This window comes from Pan paniscus, chromosome 9 (genome assembly GCF_029289425.2).
Source record: "Pan paniscus chromosome 9, NHGRI_mPanPan1-v2.0_pri, whole genome shotgun sequence".
NCBI lineage: Eukaryota > Metazoa > Chordata > Mammalia > Primates > Hominidae > Pan > Pan paniscus.
The window spans coordinates 88,990,403-89,009,352 of NC_073258.2; the positions used below are offsets into that span (position 1 = coordinate 88,990,403).

An 18,950-nucleotide genomic window follows, 5' to 3' on the forward strand; every position below is an offset into this window, starting at 1 on the left:
ATAGCTTTTCTTATTCAATACTCTGAAATAATGCTAGAGCAGAGACTTATATGTGACAATTCATTTAAATATTCCTTCCTATATGCTACATATGCATCCCCCTCCTGTTCCCCTCACCCTTATTTGTTCCTTCAAAGAACTTTACTGTTTGGTTCCTCAAAAAAGAAGTATTTATTTTGCTATGTCATATAGGAGGAATGGTGTCTGGTAAATTTACTTAGTAGGTTAAATTTCAGTTAGAGGGCAATTTTCTTATTTTCACATTTTCACATACTCAAACTATAAAAATATTGTAGAAGAAACATAAACCTTTAATCTGACTTAGATTTATAATTGCCCTCTGCCACATACTATTTTTGTGACCTTGATATAAAATAAGAATGATAAGACATCTTTTATAGTATTCATTAATGGTTTCACAGATATTTCTGGGTCTCTATATTCTAGTGAAATGGGGAAGAGTACACTGTTCTGACCTCTTTGAACTTAGCCATGGACATGTGACTTGTTGGGCGTCAAAATGTAAGAAGTAATGTGTGTCACTTTCATATAGGAGCAATAAGAGCCAGTGCTCAGTTTCCTGTTTTTTCTGTTTCTCCCTGTGGAAGCACAGCAATGGAAACTCTTTTGGATAAGGTCTGTGAGTGAGAATCAAGTAGAGGCAAGTATCCCAATCAGCCCATGCTGTGTAGTGTGCATGAGAATGATGACCTTTGCTATTTTAACCCACTGAGATTTGAGGTTATTACCCCAAATAAACCCTGGCATTATCTAGACATTCCAGATGGATATAACTCCTCAAGGAAAAAAGTAAAATTGGAAATATAAGTTTAGGTTCAAAAATGAAATAAACTTGAATTTGGAAAAAATATGGAACAAACATTTGAATCTAAAATATGTCAGTAGTATAAGTTAAACTGCTTTTTTTGTTCCTGCTGATCAGAAACCTAAGAAATACAGAAAATATACTACCAGTGTACTAAAATAAATATCTTTGATTAGGTAAAAAGTAGTTAAAGATCTGCAATAAAGTTAAATTTGATTGTTTTTAATCACAATTTGTAGAACTTCTTTGATGTATTTCTTCATACTTAATGTAAAGAGACAAGGCTTTCTCGTTGTTAAAATGTTTTACTACAGAACCTTGTTGTCCAATCTGAAGTGGAAATACTTATCCCTGATTTTTGCATGTATGTCAAAGTTGTTGATATATTTTGAGATCATTGAATGGAGTCATATTACTTGGAAAATATAAGAAGTAGTGTTGGCTTCCAAATGGCATCCATGACTAATGACCTTAGTTGTAAATGTTTATTAGCAGGTTCCCCATCCTTCAAGCCTGAAACTGAGTTCACCAGCTATGAAAGCTTAAGGTAACTTTGGAGTTCCAGACAAGTATAGCCTGATTATTTATCTTCTCTCTAGAGAGCCTTAAAGAAAATGTTTCCCAGGGTTTCTAAATCCAAAACACAAGGTAAAAGTGTGATTGCTTTTTTGCTTATTATATTATTGTTGTTGCTTTTTACCAGACCAGTCTTCCTTTCTCTAAGCCTCCCTTTCCCCAGCTATAAAATGGTCTTGATGATAACACTTACCTAATAAAAATTTGCTTCCCTTGGCAGAGTGCAGCAGACATTATTGCTTTCACAATGTGAACTTGCTAGGGACTTCAATAGTAAGTAAGTAATCTTATTTAATCCCATTTAACACCCTTTAAGATAAAGATTAGGTTTTTTGTCCATATGGATTTTGTTATTATTGTTGGGGTAAGGGTGGGGATGGCATTTCTTCCTTCAGCTCAAGTATCTTCCTCACTCTATGGAATCCAGTCCTGAGAGAACAGCAATGCTTCTGCCCCATCCCCTGTTGGGCAACTTCCTGTGCCTTAAAGTCATTGCCTGTGCTTAGCATGTCTTCTGCCACTCTTCCTCTTCTTAGTGTCACATCTAAGGGTCACACCTGAACTCTCTGCTCCCAGGCAACCAACTGACCTAGGCAAGGCCTTGCTTTTTGGAACGGACCCAGCTCAACACTTTGTTCCGGAGCCCTGCCACTTGCTATGTGACTGAGTGGAAGCCTGTCTGATGGTCCCCTACTGTGTCCCATTCAGGAAGGTAAAAAGGGGTCTCCTCGCCCAGACTTCCACTTAAGAGCCATCACGTCTCATTAAAGAAGCCCTATTTGAATGGTTTTAACGTACTTGCCCAGCCATTAATAAGCCAATACTTTGATTCCCATTTGGCTATTATTTGTGTGTTGGAGAAGGAGGCAACATAATTATACCCCAAATACCAAACATGAGATATTACTACATATGTTTACAGACAAGAAAGCTTATCTGTAAGGGGTTAAGAGGCTTCCCCAGGATCACACAGCAAGTGGGCTGGGAGGCCAGAGCTTACACTGGGTCTTTCTGACATCAAAGCCTGGCTTTTGCTAAGCTGCATTCCTTTTCCAGATTGTTCAGAAAACCAGGAACAATCACAAATAAAAGTTAGTTCTTCAGTGTTAGACCCAGTTAGTGTTAAATAATGCTAGTTTATTTATCTTCCATATATTATAATAAAAACATGTTTATATGACAGGAAAACAATTTTAAACATTAGAAAGGGCCTTTCTTCGTATATGATAAAAGTTAGATAAAAGTTAGTATTTTTTAAACCTCCACTCATATATTAACTGCCAGTTAAACAGGTTTTCCTTCATCATAACGTGCAAATTGACAAAATCTACTAATGAGGAGAATTCAATGCGTGTGGGAAAAATCAATGAAAATCCATTATCATTCAATAAATGTTATCTGTATATTCTCCTCATACAAGTTAACCATCAGAAGAACACAATGTGTGTGTGCCTTCCATTCCTTCATTTTGCAGTTGAAGATACTGAGCTTCAGACAGGGAAAGTGACTGGCCCCAAGTCACACACTAGTAATTGGGATGGCCAGCTGTGAGCTCAGGGAGAAGAATAAATACTAATATTTACCACATGTTTACTACAAAAGGCAAGACGTATACTGTTTAAAGCACAAGCTTGAAGCCAAATCCTTATCTCAGCTCCCCCCCAAATATATCCCAAAATAAATAAAGGAACACAATGGGCAGAGCACCTGGTTCCAGCATGCAAGGTAGGAGCATGCAACCAGGAATCAGGCAAGGCTGATTTGTATTACTGGCACTTTGAACCATATCTGGTCTTTCTGACTTTCTATATACCAATCAGGTCATGGCCAAAGGGCCTAGGCTAGGAGAAATAGCAATATAGAACAAACCTCCCTCTCCCCATTAACCCAAGGTCAGCATGGATAATCAGACCCTGCCTGATAGAATTGCAGGTTCAGACCCTTTGGGCAATTAGATTGCAATATAATTGATTGAGCTAGTTGGCATCCAAATAGACACAGTGAAGCCCACATTTTCTGGGTGACTGTATAGAAAGAGTTGCCAGCATAAGTGAAAAACACTACATGGAAATTTTCATTTGCATTTATTATAGGGAGTAGTCACAACATCTCCAGGGGCATCTTTTGCTAGAAAGGAAATGTATATACTCTGACTTCCAGGACATGTAAAATTGGACTGGATATCACTGTGATTTATTTCTATATCTGCAGTATGACAAGATGGTCTACTGTTTTAAGGTAATGCGTGTTCTTCTTTGCACCACTGCTCAGAATCTTTCATTTGTACTGATCAGCAAGTCTCAGAAACAGGCTAAAATTCCTAACAAAGAATTTTGCTAAAAACAAATGGAGTTAATTAAGCAGGTGCTTTGTTTATTAAATAATACTCACATCGAATATTCACAAACATCTATTGGAGAGGTAATGGTCATATTTTAAAGGTAAGGGAGCTAGAAAAACGCTTAAGTAACTTATCCAGAGCAGAACATTATCTTAGCCAATCTGTCATTTCAACCAAGACTATCCCAATTCCAGTTCCCATCCTACTCCCCATACATTACATTACAATGAATCCTAGGAATAAAATAGATCCTAGGATATTATTTATAAATTATAACTTCTCAATCCTGGCTGTATATTCATATCCCTTGTAAAGTTAAAACAAATATGTTACCAGGGCCCTCCTTCCAGACATTGATCTAATTGGTCTGACATGGGGCCCAACAATGAGCATTAAAAAAAAATTCCCAGTTAGGCATGGTGATGGGATTCATACTCCTAACCTCTGCCTCACACAATATTCTCATATAACAAACCTGCACATGTACCCCTGTATCTAAAAGTTGAAATTTAAACAAATTTAATTTTAAAAATAAAGTTGTTCATAATTTTTTAAAAAGATTCTACACTTAAAATGTACAGCCAATTTTGAGACACACTCATATAATTAAGAATGTCTTTAAAGAGACTGTCCTTTTTATTCCAATTGTGAACTTTCTGGAAATATAATTTAATATAATCACTCTAAGCCACAGTGATTCTCATCTTTCGGTGGAGGAAGGCACATACAACTAACCATCAGAGGTCCTGGTTACTTGTCAGTTTTTTAATTAGCTCTTCAGAACATCTGTCTTGTGGCAAAGTATTTAATCTTTGACCCCCAGCACCAGAGAGCCAAAAAAAAAAAAAATCCTAGCAGAAAATTTTCACATCTGCCTAGTTAGAAGCTGGCAAAGAATTCATCCTCCCATAATCTTTCCAAATACATCAACCTCAAACAAAACACCAACTGTACCCGAGACTCCAAGGTTAGGGCACTAAATTCCCCAGCCCTGTGAAATTTTAATTAGAGCAGATGGCCTACTGGATAATAACACCACTGTACAAAAAGTATTACACAAAACAGGGGTTTAAAAATCCTTTCTCTGAGAAGATTTAGCACTTGTTTATTGAGCACATAAGTGGCAAAGATTTTGCTAGCTTTCTATTAATCATCATTAATACCTAACATGGGTGCTAGTGTAGTGGACACCTGTCTGTTAAGCACTTCTGTCCTCCCTTGTCCCTCATATCAACCTCCCATTTCCTTTGGATACCTGCTTTCCTCCACTGCAATCATTAGCTTCTACTGGGGCTCCCCTAAACTGACCTTATGTTTCAGACATTATTCTCAGAATATGGCATTTCACTTAATCACCACAATAACTCTGAGATGGGAGCTACTGCCCTCCTTTAACAGATGACAAAAGTGAAGTCCAGAGAAACTAAATGATGTGTGCAAGGTCTCAGGGATAGTAAGGGTCAGAACCTGGCTTCTGCCTATATTTTCTCTTTCTCTTCTCCTTGCTCTCTTCTTAGAGTCTATGGCCTACATTTTCTTAGTGTCCAAGCCAACGTCTATTTGAATCCAAAGCCCACAGTTTTGCACTTTACCATGGTATCTCCATGAAGAGAAGGCGTACATGGTGAATGTGACGCAGAGAAGCCAGGTCTCAGTGATGCCCTATTGTATGAAAGTTACCAGAGTTTGGTGTAACAGTCATTGGGAAGGACAGACTGAGCCACATTGTCACTTATTTTAACATAGGACAAAGTCACATTGTCAGCATGGGGAAATGGGATATAGTGAAGAGAAAGGCTCACAAAGGGAGCTCCTAAGATTGTGTCCCTCTGACAATGCCTCCCTCATCCCCACCATGGCCTTACCTCAGCCTCTGTCCTTTATTCTTTAGATGTCAAAGTGTATTTCAAATCTTTCTTACCTCCTTTCTGTAGCTCTAGAGCCTTATACCTCCTAGGTCTCCCCGCTTACGTACCAAAAGGTCTCCCTCCCATCACCCTAGCCACCTCTAGTGCTCTGTTTCAGCCATGAAACATCTCCAAGCTCACAGAGAATCACCAAATATTAGAGAGGAGGGGAACTTAGGTATCACTAATTCGCCCTGCTTTCTTTGACACATCAGGAAATTAAGGCAAAGAGACAGAAAGTGATCTGCCTAGCATCACACAGGCTACTGAGCCTCACAGGGAATATGCTATTATAGAATGCGCCTCACCTCTTAGCTCTGGCTACCTGCATACCTCCATGTTTCTGGAAATATCTCTACTGAGTGGCCTTCTCTTAGCACCATGAAACGTTATATTTAGTGTTCCCTGGTACTTCGTACCCACCTCCATTGACACCACTACATCCTAACTGCCTGTTGTCTGTGTCCTTGAAAACAAGGATTATCTTTTATTATATTTGTATTCCTAGATCCAAGCACATTGCCTAATGCATATGAGGTATCTAAACAGTAATATTACCAAAAATAGCTGATGCCTATGGATAACTTATTATAAGCCTGATGGCATGTATTTTACTGGTACTAAGTTTTGTACTCACAAAATCAGGTGGGGAAACAGGGGTATAGAGAAATTAAATAACTTTCCCAGAGTCACACAGCCAGCAAGTCAAACTTTTGGCACCTGGTTTTGCAGCCCATGTTCAGACACTCATAATACAATCCCTGAAAGTTCCACAAATGTCAAATAGCAAAGCCCGACTCAAGAACAGAGCCCCTGCTTCTCTTTTTTTTTTTTTTTTTTTTGAGACGGAGCCTCGCTCTGTCGCCCAGGCTGGAGTGCAGTGGCACAATCTTGGCTCACTGCAAGCTCCACCTCCCAGGTTCACACCATTCTCCTGACTCAGCCTCCTGAGTAGCTGGGACTACAGGCGCCCGCCGCCACGCCCGGCTAATTTTTTGTATGTTTAGTAGAGACGGGGTTTCACCATGTTGGCCAGGATGCTCTCGATCTCCTGACCTCGTGATCTGCTCACCTCGGCCTCCCAGAGTGCTGGGATTACAGGCGTGAGCCACCGCGCCGGCCCAGAGCCCCTGCTCTTAACCCACTGCTCCCTATAAATGTCTATTGAAGGAATGAGGACCCATGTTTTCTAAGTTTTTGGCTACTGCTTCTTTCTAAATCGCAAAAGTTATGAACAAACAGTCCACAATGTGTTACATGTGGCCCAGAGTTATTAATTGATCAATTTATTTATTTATTTTTATGTGTAAATGTCTGTAAATGTGCATTTCTGTTAAGTTCCTGGCCCCTGAAAATAATCTAAGTTCAACATCCTTGCCTTTTTTGCACCAGACCCCATAACCTTAATACTAGGCAGACACAGTTCTTGAGTCTTTTTGACAGTTTACTATTCCTGAGATACATTTTCCAAATCCAATATATAATGTATGACTTACCAGTAATTGCCATTAAGAACCAGAATATTCATAGATATTGCCTCTATTAACATTTTGTTTTTAATTCAGTAAGTTTTTAATTGTTCTCACTGTGAGTCTTTTACTGAAACAGTGCTGGGATACCCAATAATCAGTCTTGAAAAGAAAGAATAAAGATAAGCATAAAGATTATGTTTAGCCAGACTTAACAAACCCCATTCATGAAAAACAGCAGCCTTTAGTTAAACTACTTTCTCATTAATCAGCTTGAAAAGATAAATGGTCAACCAGACACAAAATATTAATTGTAATAATTGCTAACAATTATTGAACACTTTATTATTGAACACTTAGGCACCATGCCATGTATGTTACATACATAATCTCATTTAACCCTTACTACACCCTGAGAGGTGGATAAACTATTAACTCTGTTTTACAGATGAGGAGACTGAGACACATATAGGATAAACTACTTAGCCACAGTATTTGCTAGACTTATTCAACTCAAAGTGTTATTTATTGAGTGCTATCTATGGTAGAAATTACATAAATTATGAGTTTCACAATTTATTTTTATGATAATTAAATGCTTTTATTCTGGCACCTCTATGTGCCAAGACTGAGGACTGAGACTGGTACATCATTGTCCCAAATACAGTGGGATAAAATGGAAAGAGAAAGCATGTTGGAGTCAAGCTTTAAAACTTGGTTTTGCCACTTACAGTTAAACAAAGGACAAGTGAAAAGCCTGACCCTCTACTCCTTAACTTAAAAATGAGGCCAATCATCACTATATTTCATGAGATTCTTGTTAAACGATATACACAGATGAAATACCTAAACATTACATAATTGGTCCTCCAATGAATACAATCTCCTGTCTCCTTCTTCTTCCTTCAGGTCATTCTTCAGTGATCACCTCCCATGGGAAATCCCCCCTGACTCCCCGAGGCTGAGCAGGAATCCCTCTATTCTGGCACTTACCACTGGTCAGTATGTAATGCTTTGTTTGTGTATCCTCTACTGGACTGGGAGCTTCCAGGAGTTTCATTGCCCCATCCTGGTGTCTAGCACAGTGCCTACAAACAGTAGGCACTCAGAAGACATACAGACTAAGCGAATGACTGACTGAATAAATGAATGAACAAGGACTTTGGAAGAGTGACCAGTTCAGCTTTCACTGAAAATAATTTTAGACGTGGGTGATTTCCGCAGAAAGTAAAAAAGAAAACATGTTCACAAGAAAATTTACTTTACAGGTCCAACTGCCTGTCCTTATTTTGCTTTCCAGTTATTATTTGATACCATTCTTTTAGGTGAAATGGAAGGAAGACTGAATAAACCAGTATATAAAAGTTGAGCTGAACTACTGTAGGCTTTGCAGTAAAGCAGACATAGGTTGGAGTCCTAATTTTGTTCTTTTAAAAATATTCTTTATATTCTGTTGCTCCACAGGTGATTTCAGTGCATTTAATAACTAAATGTACTTAGGCAAAATATTTAATTTTCTTTGGCCTTACCTATAAGGCAGAGATAATACCCATCTGGCAGAATTATGAGAATTAGGAATATTTTACTGGGGCAAATGTAGAAGTTAAGTAATATTATGTATTTTTACGACTATATAGTACATATAATGATTTTAACATCATCTTCCTCTCTTAAGAACTTTTATGGATAAGACCCAATTCTAGCTTAACAAATTCATTTCTCTCTCAAACTAGAGAGTTAATTTTTTTCTTATATATGATTCTTATGCCCTAGCCCTTAACTCTTTAGTAGAGAGTTTGAAGCTCTTGCTTCTCCAGATAGCATAAATGAAACTATTTCTGCCAGCATTGTTAGAATAATGTTACCTTGGGTGAAAACAAATAGGAAGAAGAACCATGTGTAAAAATGGATGTGTTGATAAAGCTAAATAAATTAATATTTTAGTCACTTTTTGTATTTGGATTGTCAATGATACTAGGCAATACCATTCAGGACATAGGCATGGGCAGGGACTTCATGTCTAAAACACCAAAAGCAATGGCAACAAAAGCCAAAATTGACAAATGGGATCTAGTTAAACTAAAGAGCTTCTGCACAGCAAAAGAAACTACCATCAGAGTGAACAGGCAACCTACGAATGGGAGAAAACTTTTGCAATCTACTCTTCTGACAAAAGGCTAATATCCAGAATCTACAAAGAACTCAAACAAATTTACAAGAAAAAAACAAACAAACCCATCAATAAGTGGGCGAAGGATATGAACAGACACTTCTCAAAAGAAGACATTTATGCAGCCAAAAGACACATGAAAAAATGCTCATCATCACTGGACATCAGAGAGATACTAGCTAACTACCAAAATGCTGGCCTCAACCATAGAACCTGTCGACCCAACCCTCACAAATTCCTGACGTCTAACTCCTAAATTCCACAGTCAGATAACAACTCATTCTTAGCCTGCGCAACCTCCCGGAGGCAGCACTTAGAATATGTTATATAATTTTCTACTTTCAGATATGGAATAAAACATTATTTTTCTTCATTCCACAAACTTGTAATTGAAAATTAAAAAGAGGCGATACATCAATTTGAAGTTCTTATATAATACTTGAAATATCATGTAACTAGATGAAATGATTTATTATTCAGCAAATAATCATTGAGCACTTTTCATGGACCAGGCACTATTCATCAAAGGCTTTACAATCCATGCTTTAATTTGCTACGCAATAAGTTATGTGACTGTCTTGTTAGTCCAGGGTTCTTCAACTTATGCTTAGAGATGATGATGGACATGACGTGCTCTCTTCTCACAGTGACTGTAACATTTTACCCCAGTTCATGTCCTGTGTAGTCTTCTCTCTGATCACATGCCTCTAGTTTCTTCTGTCTCACTGCAATCATCCTCTATATTCCTTCCAGACTGTCTCTTAACTACTCCAATTAAAATGTAACTACATTCATACTTCATCGAAAAAATATCTTGTGGACTCACATTGCGTACTCAGAATAAGTTCAGACCACAAAACTGGTGCCCAACCAATATGGCTACAACTGAACTCTCCTGTCTCATCTGTACTAGATTCCAACCGAACCAGACCATAAACCCTTCCCTCAATGTGTTCTTTGCTTGAGTTAGTCTTATTCCCATCTCTATCTGTAGATCCCCTGCCCCTCCAGAACAAACATAACTTTTTTGGAAGTATTTATCTGCTAACATCTAACTGATTGACATTCTCCTTTGAATTTTTGGATGAAGTTCAGTATATCCTCTAGCTTCAGAATTGTCTGGTATCTTGAATTTTTATTATTTGTCTCTATTTATTTAATGTGAAGGGAAAAGGTGCCATAGAAAGACTCAGAACTTGTGAATTTGTTTGAGTTCTGTGTAGATTCTGGATATTAGCCCTTTGTCAGATAAATAGATTGCAAAAATTGTCTCCCATTCTGTACGTTGCCTGTTCACTCTGATGGTAGTTTCTTTTGCTGTGCAGAAGCTCTTTAGTTTAATTAGATCCTATTTGTCAATTTTGGCTTTTGTTGCCATTGCCTTTGGTGTTTTAGACATGAAGTTCTTGCCCATGCCTATGTCCTGAATGGTATTGCCTAGGTTTTCTTCTAGGGTTTTTATGGTTTTAGATCTAACATTTAAGTCTTTAATCCATCTCGAATTAATTTTTGTATAAGGTGTAAGGAAGGGATCCAGTTTCATCTTTCTACATATGGCTAGCCAGTTTTCCCAGCACCATTTATTAAACAGGGAATCCTTTCCCCATTTCTTGTTTTTGTCAGGTTTGTCAAAGACCAGATAGTTGTAGATATGTGGCATTACTTCTGAGGACTCTGTTCTGTTCCATTGGTCTATATCTCTGTTTTGGTACTCATACCTTGCTGTTTTGGTTACTGTAGCCTTGTAGCATAGTTTGAAGTCAGGTAGCGTGATGCCTCCAGCTTTGTTCTTTTGGCTTAGGATTGACTTGGCAATGCGGGCTCTTTTTTGGTTCCATATGAACTTTAAAGTGGTTTTTTAAGACACATGTACACGTATGTTTATTGCAGCATTGTTCACAATAGCAAAGACTTGGAACCAACCCAAATGTCCAACGATAGACTGGATTAAGAAAATGTGGCACATATATACCATGGAATACTATGCAGCCATAAAAAATGATGAGTTCATGTCCTTTGTAGGGACGTGGATGAAGCTGGAAACCATCCTTCTCAGCAAACTATCACAAGGACAAAAAACCAAACACTGCATGTTCTCACTCATAGGTTAGAACTGAACGATGAGAACACATGGACACAGGAAGGGGAACATCACACACCGGGGCTTGCTGTGGGGTGGAGGGAGGGGGAAGGGATAGCATTAGGAGATATACCTAATGTAAATGATGAGTTAATGGGTGCAACACACCAACATGGCACATGTATACATATGCAACAAACCTGCACATTGTGCACATGTACCCTAAAACTTAAAGTATAATAATAAAAAAAAAAGAAAGACTCAGAAGTATCCCAGCTCTGCGTATTGCCACTCGTGTAACCTCCAGGAAGTCACCATAACCTCTCTCTCAGCCTGTTTCTTTACGTATAATCTGTGATGAAAATAATGCCAACTTCACAAGGTTATTGAAGATGTGTATAAAGTGAGAGGAGATATATGAAAGAACTTAGCAATAGTGCTGGCATGCAATAGGCACTGAAAATAAAGCACTTGGAAAACAATACAACACTGCCCAACTATTATTGTTAAGTCATATATGAGACTGGAGGGGCAAACAAACTTCTTCATTAGAGTAAGATATTTCCAAGTGGGTTCTGAAGTTTCATAGGATGATATGGGAGAAAAGCCATCTTATGCCTAAATGATTTTAGATGTTAAATTAAAAATAATACAAAAGTGTTTCTTAATCATAGGATTTCTCAGAGTCTTTTAGAAGATCATGGAATGTGCCTTGTGTTCAAATTCTTTACATTAAACAGAAAAGCAGTTTCTCATTCTGAGCTGGAAGGCATGAGGGGAACTAAAGCACCATAATGAACTGGGAGCAGAGGGGAAAGATGTGTATCAATTATGTGTGAATGGAAATAAGGCAGATTCAAGTTGGGATGGGAGAACAGGCTTTCTCTTTCTCCCTCCCATCTCAAAGAAGGGAATGATTGTGCAGTGGTCATAAAGTTACCTGACTACAGAACTCTTATCTAATGCTGTATCTCAGAGAGCTAATGTTCCTCTTCACACAGTTTGACAACTACTGATCTGGAAATAGTGGTGGTATAAGTGGGAGTGGTTAAGAGTAGAGGGGTTTGTGGATAGAGACATTCATTAACCAATTTTATATTACCCTGTGTGTTTTTTATACCCTCACCTAAGTAGTGCTACCCCCATTTTTATCTTTCTCTAATTTTCCTGAGACTAGCCCAAAATGAAATACATGTGTTTTCTAAAATATGATTTTAACAGAGTAGATGATAAAACGCAAAGTTGGAAACAATAGATCTGATTGGTTATGATAAGGTATTATCCTCTCTGATAGACCAATGCTCCCTAATCCAGAACCCCAGCAAGGTAGGGTTGGCTGCTAACCAACCTCCTAGGTGGCTCCTAACAGTCCCCTATAGTATCTACAGTCACACACATGTACAATTACTTTTTAAAATTTACCTTCTCTCTAGATAACAAACTTCTTGAGAGCAGAAGTGACACACATTTGGAGTGTCTATCTTGACAGCAGTTATCATAGAGCCTGTTGGCATGTAGTGCTTACAATGTAATTTATGAATGAACTGTTCTGTAAAAGGGAAAGAAAAATGAGCTGATTCAAATTTAAAAAGCACAAAAGAAATTGTGACTTCTCTGTGCTGATATCCATTACACTGAATCTCTTTATACTCAGGACAGCTTAGGACAGGGAATTAGGAGACTTGAGTCTTAGCCCTGATGTTGCTACAAACTATCTTGGTCACTATGAGCAGATTAAGTCCTCTTTCTGGCATCCGTTTCACCAGCTGTGAAGGGAGATAATTTATACTCTCCCTTTTTCCAGATAGAATTGAAGGTGACTCCTGAGACTATCTCAAGCTCTTGTCTAATGTAGTTAAACTTGTGGGAGAGCTGAGAATAATGCTCCCTTAATGGGAAAGATTTCTCAAATTGAGAATTTAAATATAAGGCATTTGTTAAGCAATCATCATCTACAGCAAGTGCACTCTGTCAACTTGATTAGCCGTAAGTTACTGGTTGCAAAAATCGGAAACCCATTGAATCACCTAGGCCATCTGGAGGGTAGCTCCCAGGAGTAACAGAATTGCTGAAAGACTCAGGCTACTCCAGGAACTTTAGAAAATAAAATTAATCTCTCAAATACCATCAGATCACCTTAATTTTTCCTATCTGCCCTCAGGTTTTTGCAAATAAAGAAGTTCAGAGCTTCTGGATTCATATGCTCCTAGTTTTGCCACTAAAGAGAAAAGGCTTCCTACCCTCAACCTCAGTTAGAGAAATCTTGAGGAAGGACTCTGATGACTTTAGCTTCAGGCACATGTTCATACTCAAGACTAGAACAATTCCAAGTCCCAGAGACAGTGGTACCACAAGTGGACTCACTTGGATCATGTGGACACTATTGGCCAGTTACAGTGACTTGAGAGACACAGTATGTAGGAGTGGCAACTTCTACTGGGACAACTTGTAGCAGGAGAGGAAGAGGAATGGTTGGGAGGAGGAGCTCAAACCTGGCATGGCTCAATGATTTTGAATCTGGAAACCCTCAGTTGTATTTACTATATCACTATATGGACAGTTGTATATCTATACCAATGTAGATGTATGCATTCACATTTTACATAGACATAAGCAATGCATAATTTTAAAAATAAATAGAAAATATTTTTCCATAAACTTACACATTACCCAACAGATCAAATCTAGTGGCACCTGAGTACCTTAACATATACAGAATAAGTAGAAAACTGAGGCTATAATACTGGACATGCAAAAAAGCAAGATAAGGAAAGTAGAGTTGAAACATAAATGACCTGAAGAAAGGCACCTCTCACCAGAAAGGTATAAAGTAGTTGCTCAATAAATTTGAGAGAAAATAAAAAGGAATAAAAGAAATTTCTTACAGTTTAAGAAATGGCTGGGCGTGGCGGCTCACACCTATAATCCCAACACTTTGGGAGGCTGAAGTGGGCGGATCACTTGAGGTCAGGAATTCAAGATCAGCCTGGCCAACATGGTGAAACCCTGTCTCTACTAAAAATACAAAAATTAGCTGGGCATGGTGGCATGTGCGTGTAAACTCAGCTATTCGGGAGGCTGAGGCACAAGAATTGCTTGAACCCAGGAGGTGGAGGAGGTTGCAGTGAGCCGAGATTGTGCCACTCAACTCCAGTCTGGGCGACAAAGTGAGACTCCATCTCAAAACAAACAAAGAAACAAACAAACTTCAGTTCTGATTTTGTGGTTGTTTTTATAGAATTCCACTGATGCAAATAGATTCAAAAGGACAATACCTTTGCCAGAATAAAGATGTTTTTGCTTCAACTGTGAACTTTAAAAATGTTAATTTTGTTGCTGAGAACCACTTATGATATATTACATGCTTTCTTGCATTATAAAACATTATTCAGAAGACAATATGGCTCTTCTTACACATCCTGGGTACCTTTTATTTTTTTCTCTTTTGCCTCTAGTTGTTATTATGTATATGTAATTATAGGTCTATAACTAATGAGCCAATTCTATAGATTGACATTTTAAGGACAAATATGGCTTAAAATGAATAAGATGGAGTTATTTTTAATATACAGATACACACATATTTCTTATTGAATGAAACAGAACAAAAATGTTAACAGTTAAATGAATTAGTGGTTTGATTACAAATAATTTTAATCTTATATTTTATAATTGTGATCATTTTCTAAGTTCTCTATAAAATGCATATGCAATTCTAATATTCATATTCAAAGGTGTGGAACAAAAAAAAACAGCAATAAATTTTGAACCAAGGATAGTGTAGGAAGTTCTAATATCTTTAATTTGCCTTTGAAGCCCAGAAAATAGGAAGGGAGCAGCACATTTGGAAGTATTCCACAAACTGGAAAATAGAAATATCTAAGAATGAATGGAAAACTGTGTAAGTTATTCTCACAGATGGGAAACAGTCCATAAAATTGAGTGTGGAAAAAAAATAAGGACAGGAAGCTCAGAAACAGAAATTCTAACTATACAATCATGAGTAATCCAAGGAAGAAGAAAAAGGAAACCCATCTAAAAGAAGCTAGTTTGACTACAGGAACATCTCAGGTAAAATCAAGTTTAAAAATAACATGTACAAAAGACAGAAAGAGAAGGGAAGTGAACGCAGAACAGATTTCAGCGGTGTCTGAACTCATCCACATGGGCTCAGGAAGCTAAAATGAAGTCTAAGGACAAACTTGAAGAAAATACTAAAGGCAGAAAAAGACCGTTTTGGAGTTTATTCAGAGCAAAAGTATTATCACTGAAGAGATGGACTAGCACTACAAGTTTAGCAGACTGTGGACACAGAGAATGGAGATATAAACACAATAAACTAACTTCTGCCATAATAAGGATTTCAGACTGAGCAATCAGGAGACTGCTTTGAACATCTGATCTTTAGTATAATGCCCCTCTTAATGTCCCTGCTGACAAGGTGACTATGGGTTGGTTCCAAAGTAAAATGGCTAGATTTGTATGGGCTCAAACTGTGCCTGAAGACTATTAATTATTAAATTACATTAAATAAGAATAGTTTCTCAGGTGGTAGTATAGGACTCAAACCCGTGTCCAGAAGTAGCCTCATTTTTATCAGAAGATTGGATGAAGTCATAAAAGGCATACTTATCAAATTTTTGTTAGACCCAAAGGCAGAAGCGAAACTGACATGAGGGATGAAATTAGAATTTTAGAATGTTCTCAGAATGATGACTACTTCAGTTCATTGTTGGTAAGTATAAATTAGTTCATCATTTTTGAAAATATGTGATAAGAACATAAAAATGTCCATTCCCTTTGATCTAGTAAATCTAAGAGTAAGCCTTAATAAAATAATCTTAAACATATAAAATAATTTATGTACAAAAATACCCATCATTACATTATTTAAAATAGTAAAAACTAAAAATGTATTGTAAGAAAAAGAGGGTTAATGATAGGGGATATTATGAACATCCTTATAATATGGTATTGTTCAGTTATTAAAATTATATTTACAAATAGTTCACCATAGAAATCCTTATAGTACATTTTTTAAGTTGCACACAATATGATATAATTAAGAAGTATGACAATGTTAGCAGTGATTAATCCTGTGTAGGAATTTCTGTGTGATTTTTTTCCATTATTAATTTCCATTTTTCCTAAACAAGACAGATTTATTTTCTCTAATTTGGCATTTCAAATTTTACCCTGGCTATCAATATGCAATATCTCCTCTTCCTTTTTAACAGAATGCTGATTTTTGCATAGGTAGCTAAAGCTTTATTTCCCTGGCTTCCTTGTGCTAACTGCAGTTATGACTAATGAAATATAAACAGAAGTCTACTAAGTAGGGTTTCCTATAAAACTATCAATTTCTGAACTTTAATCTATAGCCATACCACTTTGAATGTGCTTGATCTCATCTGATTTCTAAACTTAAAAAGAGGGGCAGGCAGAGTTAGTTGTTACACACCTTTTACTCTTAACCTTTCCAGGATACTTAATCCTGCCCAGAAACTAATATGACAGACAGAATTCTAATTCTAATGTTCCCAAGATATCCACCCCCTAGGGTCATGCCCACTGAGTGCAGGTGGGACCTATGAATAGGACAGCATAGTCAGTCCCTTGATTAGGCTCCCTTTCATAAGACTTCACTGTAGCAAACTAGAGAGAAATTCTCTTTCTAACCTTGAAGAGGTAAGCTGCCATGCTGTAAAAAGGCCACATGGTTAAGAACTCAGATCAGCCTCTAGGAGCTGACAGCAACCCCCAGGCAACAGCCAGCAAGAAAACAGAAACCTCAGTCCTACAACCACAAGGAACTGAGTTCTGCCAACAACCTGAATGAGCATAGAAGAGGATCCCAAGGTTTAGATGAGAACACAGCTATGACCAGCATCTTGGTTTTAGCATGATGAGAATCTGAGTAAAGGACCCAACCAACCTGTGCTGGGACTACTGACCCATGGAAACTGTGAAATCATAAATGTGTGTTATTTTAAGCTGTCAAGTTTATGACAATGCATTACACAGGAAAAGAAAACAGAAACTAATGCCCTCATCTTATAACCATAAGGGAGAAAGTCACGTGCTGAGGCTGGTGATCCAGGAAGTTGAGCCATTTATGACGTCCTTGAACTGCAGTTCCAGCCCTGTGTACATACCTCAAGACTTGTTTCATGCTATAAATGAGCTCTTCTTTGGTTAAGTCACTATTTTTAGGGTCTCTTTCAAATATAGACGAACACAATTCTAACTGAAATAGATGTTTTACTTTTCTTTTTTTTTGAGACAGTGTTTCACTCTTGTTGGCCAGGCTGGAGTACAATGGCACGATCTTGGCTCACTACAATCTCTGCATCCCAGGTTCAAGCGATTCTCCTGCCTCAGCCTCACGGGTAGCTGGGATTACAAGCATGCGCCACCATGCCCAGCTAATTTTTTGTATTTTTAGTAGAGATGGGGTTTCTCCATATTGGTCAGACTGGTCTTCAACTCCTGACCTCAGGTGATCCACCTGCCTTGGCCTCCCAAAGTGCTGGGATTACAGGCATGCACCACCATGCCCAGCCTAGATGTTTTACTTTTAAGGGTAAAAATAATAGATTAAAAATGAAATTGGAATTATAGCTTGAAACCACAGAATAATATTTAATAGATATTAATAATAAAATTATACATGTGAGTTCAAGTTATCAATAGTTTAAATGCACAAGATTTCATTTGATAGCATATTATTTAGAAAAATAAGGGATTTTTAGTTGACCATAAGTACAACATGTCTCTAACAGTTTGATACAGCTGTTGAAAATAAATTAATGTAGTGAACTACTGCATACAATAGAAATATTGTGGCCTAGGAAAGATAGGTTAGAGTCCCATTATCCCATGCACTGTTCAGTCTACATCTAGTATATTGTCAACAGATCTGGCCACTCCATTTAAACTGGCATACGGACAGATTACAGTGTCCAGGTAAGACAACCAGAATGGTAAGGGTTCCCAAAGCCAATCCACTTGAACAACAGCAGGAGTTCTTAATAAACAAGTCTTACCAAAGAGTGAAAAGTCATTCTGTGCTGGGAATTTGTGAAAGCCAAATAAGAAAATAAATGTTGGAAACTTCCAAAACTTGAAAGTTTTAAACAAATGTTATATATTAACATTTTGAACATTCATGGCAAATAACAAAAGCTGACTTTCGATCTAGATGATGAACTCATTTACAAAGTTTCTGAATATTTTGGCCCTTTTGTAGACCTGAAATTTAGGCTTGCTACTATGCTCTTTAAGTTAGATTTAAAAATCTCTAACTACTATAAAGTCTGGTCAAAGCTTACTCCTGTTACACCCTAGACACCTCTGACCCATGCTAGACCTCCCAGTGACTTAAAAGAAAATACACTGTTGACAGAATAGAGGGGGATAATTATTTAATAACCTTATTTTTCTACTTTAATTTTTAGACCCACCAACTAGCAGAAACACAGTAAGTGAATGCAAGTTTTGATTATTTAAAGAGAGAACCAATGATGTATAATCTGACTTTTTTTCTTGTCCAAAATCTTCCCAGTTTACTACTCAGAAGAA

General features: G+C 37.5%; 1 protein-coding gene across 1 annotated transcript in view; it reads right to left on the bottom strand.

The window, feature by feature from the left end:
- RAB38 (RAB38, member RAS oncogene family) overlaps nt 1–18,950 on the bottom strand; it is a 68,922-nt gene that overhangs the window by 7,989 nt on the left and 41,983 nt on the right. The window lies entirely within an intron of this gene.